The sequence below is a fragment of the Pyrus communis genome, chromosome 9, assembly GCF_963583255.1.
Source record: "Pyrus communis chromosome 9, drPyrComm1.1, whole genome shotgun sequence".
Lineage (NCBI taxonomy): Eukaryota > Viridiplantae > Streptophyta > Magnoliopsida > Rosales > Rosaceae > Pyrus > Pyrus communis.
The window spans coordinates 15947484-15955955 of record NC_084811.1 but is presented as its reverse complement, the minus strand read 5'-3'; positions in this window follow the sequence as shown (position 1 = coordinate 15955955).

Below are 8472 nucleotides of genomic sequence, written 5' to 3'. Positions count from 1 at the left end.
AGGCCAAAACCAACCAAGGAATGATCCGTATTCTAACACCTATAATCCAGGTTGGAGAGACCACCCAAACTTCAAGTGGAGGGAGCCACAACAACCCCAAACACAAGGAGGCTTTAGGCAACAACCCCCGGGCTTCTACAACAAGCCATACGCACCCACACAAGCACCTCCACAATCTGCCCAAACAAGTTCAGGTAACACTTTAGACAATGATACACTTCTTAAGTTACTAACTAATTTGTCTCAGGGGCAAGAAAATCAAGCCAAAGCCATGCAAAACAAAGACAAGAGGGTGGAGCAATTGGAGAAACAAGTTAGGCAAATTGCAGATTTTGTAGGGAAGTTTCGTGAGCAAGGCCAACTTCCTAGTTCTACCATTCCAAACCCAAAGGGAGGCTTCGAAAGTGCAAAGGCCATACTCTTGAGAAGTGGAAAAGAAGTTGGGGCAGGTCCTACACCATCACCATCAGGTCCTAACGAGGACGAAAAACTGAGAATTGAAGAGAAGGAATCAAGCCAACCCATGGCAAAGGTGGAAACACCTTTGCCGCAATCCTTAAGTGACCCCAAATTGTCCAATTTGTCCAAAAAGGGTAAGAATGTGTCAAATTCGGTTCCTACTAATGTTTTTCCTTCGAATGTGCCTTTTCCTAGTAGGTTCATGCAAACAAAGACTCAAAACAAAAACTTTGTAGAAAACACTTTTGAAAAACGAATTTAGGTAAAATAAATGGGTAAAAGGCTAGTTAGAGGGTCCTTCTCCACACATGATATATGCATATGAACCAATGTCCAGTTATTACTCCTTTAGACTATGAATGACAACGCCCCAAATTAGTTGCATCGCACAACTAACCCTCAAGTTTTCCTTATCTCATTGAATTGAATGAAAACGCATTACAACCAAATTATCTTTTTCAAGTTCTTTATATGAGATGCATAACAAAGATACATATCAAAAGTCATTAAGTTTTGTGAAAACTATAAGCGTTGACAAGGCATTCATCACTATGAAACTCATGAGACTCATACCAAGGATTTACTTAACGCGATTGTGACTAGCAACCTCCACCACTTTTGAATATAAGTGAATAACAATTACGTGACACCCCCTTATACTCTAGCATCAAGTTTATGCATGCAAATTAAGTGTTAACCCCCAACCCACATACATAAACCAGTTTTAATAACTTAGATAAGCAAATCACATTCATGCCTTAAGAAATAGTAACCGGACGTAATCAATTCATATAAAACATATAATCATGGCTTCAAATTCTCCTCTAACTAAAAAGTAGTTAGTTCCTCATGTTCGCAAAACAAAGATAATTAAATTTAACCATTGAACTAAGACTAAGGATAGAATACACCTAGAAACTCTCCACACTCCAATGGCAGATTGCACAAGTCCTCTTCTCCTTGCTTTCTTGCTTGCGGCACTAGGGTGTTGTAGAATGGATTGTGGTGTTTGATGGATGAAAGTATGAATGAATGAATGTGTGAGTGGATGGATTAAATGGTGAGGCATTGGCTGTTTATATAGGCTAATTATGCACACTTAGTGAAGGACAAGGATTGCACAATCCCATGGAAAAAGGGTTAAGTCTTTGTAGAAACCAAAGGGGAAAGGGATAGGGAATTTTCGCCAGAAATTAAGGGCTTCTAGAAACTAGGTATTTTTTGGCAGAATTTAGACTTCTAGAAGGGGTAAAGGGTAGATTTCTGGACCTAAATGGATAAGGACTCATGATATAGGTGTAGAGGAAGGATTGCAACTCCTAAACCTACAAGGAATGGTCCACATGCGGCAAACAAATGGATAAGGCTTCTAGAAACTGAAATAGGTGTTTAAATGTGTAATTAATCCCCTCTAATTAGCTAGATTTAAGTCCTACCCTGATTTGGATAGGATAGGATAGGATAATGTTAGAGTTAGGAAATGATAAGGTTGGTTAGGATAGGATAAGATAAGGTTGGATAAGGTTCCTTATTTCTTGCTATTTCCTTATCTTCTTTGCATTAGGACTTCATCCACCAGATTTGTAGCCTTTCCTAGCCCTTCTTGACTTCAATTTCATCCATCCTCTATGCTCCATAGTTAAGCTATCCAATCCATGCCCAAAAATGCTCCATTTAGCTCCAAAATGCCCTTTCTTGCTCCTTTTGCCATTAGAACCTAAAAACATACGAAAATAGCTTAAAAGACTAAAATAAATAGTAATTAACTCGCTAAATGCAAGGAAACAACATAACTAAGTAGCATAAATATGCTCCTATCAAATTCCCCCACACTTAGCTTTTGCTAGTCCTCGAGCAAAACAAACAAAACACAATCTAGACCTTCCAACATGTACCTCAGGAATTTCCAATGAACATGACACATTAAAGAACACTACATACATAAATTTTAGTTATCCCTACCCTCGAGCATATACTTAACCATAGTTACCACACACTACCTCCCATTTAATCAATTAAAACATGATTTTGAATGTAGTAACATGCCTAGAGAATCCCCCAATTCCTCACAAGATATACTTTCTCTTTTCACACAAATTTTCTGACTACACTCCCTACACTAGGTATATGTGAGAAGATTGATGTAAATATGTAAACTAATACTCACATATGTCATAACAAAGAAGGCAATTTCCGGAATTATTAACTTGTATATGATCTCATGAATGGAATGCCACTACTTAGATGTGAGAACCAGGGATACCATATGCTCAAACCAATTTTAAACTCCACATATTGAAACACATAACAATCAAGATCGAAGTCAAAGGGTTGTAATGGGGCTAAGGTATTGGCTAACAAAGAAAGGTAAGGATAAACAAAAGTTCTTAAAGCAATAGTAAGCAAAGTAATGAAATAAACACTTAGAATTCACTTTTGAACGCAGAAACCAACTTTAAACATGAAGGGAAGATTCACACATAACTTAGGGTCAAATTCAAACTTTTGGACCCTTTCTTCAACAATCAACACTTGTGAGTTCATTCTCACTTATTTTCAACTCTTTTTCTTTGCTTATAAACAATCGCGTTAAATGAATTCTTGGCACTAGTTTCATGCTCATCATAGTAACGAATGCCTCGTCAACACTTATAGTTTTCATGTTGCTTAATGATCTTTGATTGTATCTTTATTGTGCTTTTCACGTAAAGGACTTTTGGAGAATGTTTTGAATTGTGTATGCGCTGTCCCATCCAATTCATTAACTTAAGGAGAACTTGAAGGTTAATTTAAGCGAACCTAATTAACCCGGGGTGTTGAGTTTCATGATTCATCGAAAGACCAACTGAAAATCATCTTGTATGCAAGTGTGACATGTGTGGAGAAGAACCTTGTAGCTAGCATTCCATCCATATTTTTATCAAATTCGTATTTACAATCTGTTTTAATTACAATCTGTGCATTTTATTTAATTTCGTCAAAAACTAAATCCCCCTTTACTTTAGTGTCCAATTTAGTTAGAAAGTGTCTTAGTTTGTGTTTCTAAGTGTTTTGATTCAATTTATCACCCAATTTCGTCCAAATTAGTGTAAGTGCTCAAAACTGCACAGATTGTGTTTTTTAGGCAGTTTTGAGTGTTTTGGTGCTGTTTTGAGTCTTTTGGTTTGTTTTAGTGTTTTAAGTGTTTAGTTTTGCATTCTTTGAGTCTAGTTTAGTGTTTTAACCTTTGTTTTACGTTTTTGAGTCAGTTTCCAAGTGATTTAGCAATCCCTCCTAATCCCCGGTTTAGAACGATCCCTACTTATACATATACTACAATTGTCAAAAGAGGGTTTTAATTTGTGTGCTTATATATTTCGCATCAAACCGGGGATTAACTAGGGATGCTAATCTACTATAAACTGACTTAAAAACACAAAACTAAACTTAAAAACACTTAACTAGACCTATATGACTCAAAACAAATTAAAAAGACTCAAAACAGCACAAAACAATCAAGTAGACTCAAATTAGACTCTAAAGCGTGATTTGGACGAAATTTAACTAACTTAGACTCAAAACACTAATTTGGACAGATTCAAACACTTTTCTAACTAATCAGATTGTAAACTAAACAGATTAGGCACTAAATTAGGTGAATTGAATGGGAAAAAGGCTAGTTAGAGGGTCCTTCTCCACACATGCACATATGTAACACAAATTGAATTCCAGATTTTATCCCTTTAAACCTTGAATGACAATGCCCCAAATTAATTGTGAAAAACACAAATTAACTTTCAGATTTTCCTAGTTTCATTGAATTGGATGGAATACGCATCGACAATCAAATTATTCTTATCAAATTCCCTACATGAACTGCATAATAGAGATAAAATCAAAGATCATTAAGCTTTTTGAAAACCCTAAGCATTGACTAGGCATTCATAACTATGAATTGCATGATACTCTTGCCTAGAATTTACTTAATACAATCATGACTAGCGATTTTCACTACTTGTGAATATAAGTTCATAACGATTAGGTGAAATTCCCTTATATCCTAGCATCAAATTCATGTATGAAAACTAAGTATGCATCCTTCATCAACACACAAGAACAATTTCTCAATAAATCAATTAAGTAAATCACATTCACAATTCAAGAAACAAAATCTGGAGGAAATCAATCCATATAAAACATAAGTCCATGGCTTCGAATTCACCTCTAACTAAGAAAAACTTAGTTACACATGTTCATAACAATTGAAAAGCAAATTAAAATAAACATGGAAACGAAACGAGGGAACAAAGAACTCTCAAAGTCTCCAATGGTTGCAGATTCCTTACGGCACAAGGGTCTCCTTCTCCAATGGAAGCCATGGCACTGCTTCTTCTCCCTAGGGTTTGCGGCACAAGGTTGTATTTTCTGAATGGATGGTGTGTGTGTGAATGAATGAACGAATTGAATGATGAATGGCTGCCTAGGGTGTGTATGTGTGGCAACTTTTAGTTTCATATATATATATAGCATGGCAAAACCCTAGCAATCAGAATTAGGGTTAAACCTAGCAAATACAAGTGCTTAGGGCCCCCTAGGGTGCGGCACATTCCTTGGAAATTAAGTCTTAGCCCAATTGGTTTTAGATATGGACTTATAGAATCCAAATCCAAGAGGAAAAGGGCCAAATTAAATCAGAATCCAATCAGAAAAAGGTTTAGGCATTTCGCCCAAAATTGGGCCTTCTAGAAACTAAGTGTTTTGTGGCTAATTTTGGATGTTCTAGACGGCATAAAAAGGGAGAAAGGTGTGGCACCCTTTTAGGGTCAGATAAGGCTTCTAGAAATTAGGTTTTTAGGTCCACTTGCAGCTAGGATTAAGGTGGAAATGGATTAGGTTAGGATAAGATAGGATAAGGTTTGGATAAGATAAGGTTGTTAGGATAAGTTTCCATATTTCTTGCTCTTTCCTTATCTTCTTTGTCTTGAACTTTCCTTTTCTGATTTGTAGCATGTTTCTAACTCTTTGGACTCCAAATTCGTCCATCCACCTTGCTCCATATACAAGCTATCCATCATAAGCCCAAAACTGCTCTAAAAGGCTCAAAATTGCCTTTTCTTGCCAACTTTGTCATTACGACCTACAAACAAACAAAAATAGCTTAAAACACTATAATAAGTAATAATTAGCTCACTAAATGTAAGGAAATAACATAACTAAGTAGCATAAATATGCTCCTATCAAATTAGAGAAGCAAGTAGGGTAGAATGCGGAGTTTACGGGCCAATTCAGAGAGCAAGGCAAGTTGCCTAGTGATAGGAGCATATTCATGCGACTTAATTAGCTTGTTCTCTTGCATTTATGTTGTGTTTACTTAGCTATTTTAGTGTTTAAGGCTATTTTTGTGTATTTTCAGATTATAAGGCCAAAGTGTGCAAGAAGATGCAAATTGGAGTCTTTTGGAGCGAAAGAGGAATGAATGAGTTGAAGATTTGAAGAAACGACGAATTCCTACTCCAATGATGAATTCTTACCAAAACGAGGAATCCTACTCAAACAAGGTTTCCTACTTGAAGTAGGAAAGTTAACCCTAAGTTTCCCGTTTTGGTAACCTTTCCTAATCTAAACGTCCATATTTTCTAGCCACTTTGTAGGCTTTGTATGCACTTTAGTACACAAGACCAAGGCCCTAGCCCAATTTCCAACCCATGCCGTGCTTTTAGCCCAATTCCCTTCCCTTGCCGTGCAAGGGGGGGTAGTTTTGTCTCATTTTATGCACTTAAACCCTAAACCCTAATCACCTTAATAACCCTAGTTCTACAACCTTGCAGCCGCACCCTAATTCATATTGATTCACCTCTCATTTCATATTCATTCAGCCACCTTCACACCCTAATTCCTCCTAAGCCGCACACTTCCATACTCTCCCTTTAATCCGTAGCCATCCATTCATTCTATTTAGCCACCAATATATCCTAGCCGCACCTTTTCCTAACCCTAGAGCCTATTCTATCATTCAATATTCATTCAGCCACTAACATACACACTCTCCCCCCTAAGCCGCAACCATTCTACCCTATATTCTCTCCCAAAACCGTGCATCATTGACCCTAATTCCCGTTTCAGCCGTCATTCCCATTCATTCATTCATTATTCTTCTAAGCCGTGGCCTCCCATCTTATCATTGACCCTAATAAATCAAAAATCAATATTAGCCGCAGCCACCAGATCCTATTATTCTTCTCTACCGTGCCTTCACCACCCATTCCAGCTTTCTCCCATCCTGGCCGCTGCCACCATATTGATAGGAGCATTTTTATGTGACTTAATTGGCTTGTTCTCATGCATTTATGTTGTTTTTCCTTAGTTAGTTTAGTGTTTAAAGTCATTTTCGTGCAATTTCAGGTTTTAGTGTCAAAGTATGCAAAAAGAAGCAATTTGGAGCATTCTAGAGCATTTTTGGGCCAAGATTGGATAGTGCAAGCATGGAGGCATGAGGATGGACGAATTTGAAGGCTTGAATTCAGTTAGGGAGCTGCAAGGGGGCCTAAAAACCTTATTTCTAGAAGGCTTTATCTATTCACACATGGTGCCTAATTTCTGTATTGGAAGAACAAGCCGTCCTAGCTTGTCACTAGCCGTCCTAGCTTGTCTCCTAGCCGTCCTAGCTTGTCTCCTAGCCGTCCTAGCTTGTCACTAGCCGTCCTAGCTTGTCTCCTAGCCGTCCTAGCTTGTCTCCTAGCCGTCCTAGCTTGTCACTAGCCGTCCTAGCTTGTCTCCTAGCCGTCCTACCTTGTCTCCTAGCCGTCCTAGCTTGTCACTAGCCGTCCTAGCTTGTCACTAGCCGTCCTACCTTGTCTCCTAGCCTTCCTAGCTTGTCACTAGCCGTCCTACCTTGTCCAAGCTACACACATATATCCTTTAAGTGTTTCAAAACCTTTCCTAGCCCTATAAATAAGGGTTTGCAGCAAGGCACTAGGGGATCACTCATTCATTCAATTTTTGTCCATTCATCTATCCTTCATCCAATTCCATAATCCCTGATCCTAAAACACATCCCAACCATCCCATCCACCTTTGTGCCGTAGCAAGGAGAAAGAAGGAAAGACTCTTGGATGCTCAAGCTTCGTCGTTGGTGCATTCTAGGTGTAATTCGTTTTATGATTTCAATGTTTAATTTATTTTCCTTTCATTTTGCTATGAACATGAGTGGCTAAACCCCTATTGGTTAGGGGTGATTTCGAAGCCATAACTATGTGTGCAAGTTGATTTGATAAATTCCAGTTATGAGTTCTTGAATCGTGAATGCAATTGGCTTAACTGTGCGAGTAATAACGTATTTGTGTTTGTTAATTAGGGGTCGACACTTAATTGGCTTGCATGAATATGATGCTAGAATATAAGTTTGTTTCACATAATTGTCACACACTTATATTCACAAGTAGTGAAGGTTGCTAGTCACAATCGCGTTAAGTTCAATTCCTAGCATAAGTGTCATGATGTCATAGTCACAAGTGCTTTGTCAATGCTTATAGTTTTCATTGAACGTAATGATCTTTGATTGTATCTTTATTATGATGTCATGTAAGGAACTTTTGAAGAATGCTTTGGGTTGTCGTATGATGTCATCCAATTCAATAACACAAGGAAAACTTGAGAATTAACTAGTGATGTCACGGTTAATTTGGGGCATTGTCATTCATAATTCTATGAAGGAATAACTGGAAATCGAGTCATTTGCATACTTGTCATGTGTGGAGAAAGAACCCCTAACTAGTCCATGATCCATTAAAAACCCCAAAAACGTTTCAAAATCAGTTTTACTTTGCAATCTGTTTTCTCAACTTTAATTTCGTCCAAATCAAATCCCCCTTTACTTTGAAGTCTCAATTTAGTTAGAAATTGTTTTGGTTCATGTTTTTAAGTGTTTTGAGTCAAGTTTTCAACCAATTTCGTCCAAATTAGTGTAGGTGCTCAAAACTGCCCAGAAAGTGGTTTTTAGGCAGTTTTGAGTCTTCTAGTTGCTGTTTTGAGTTT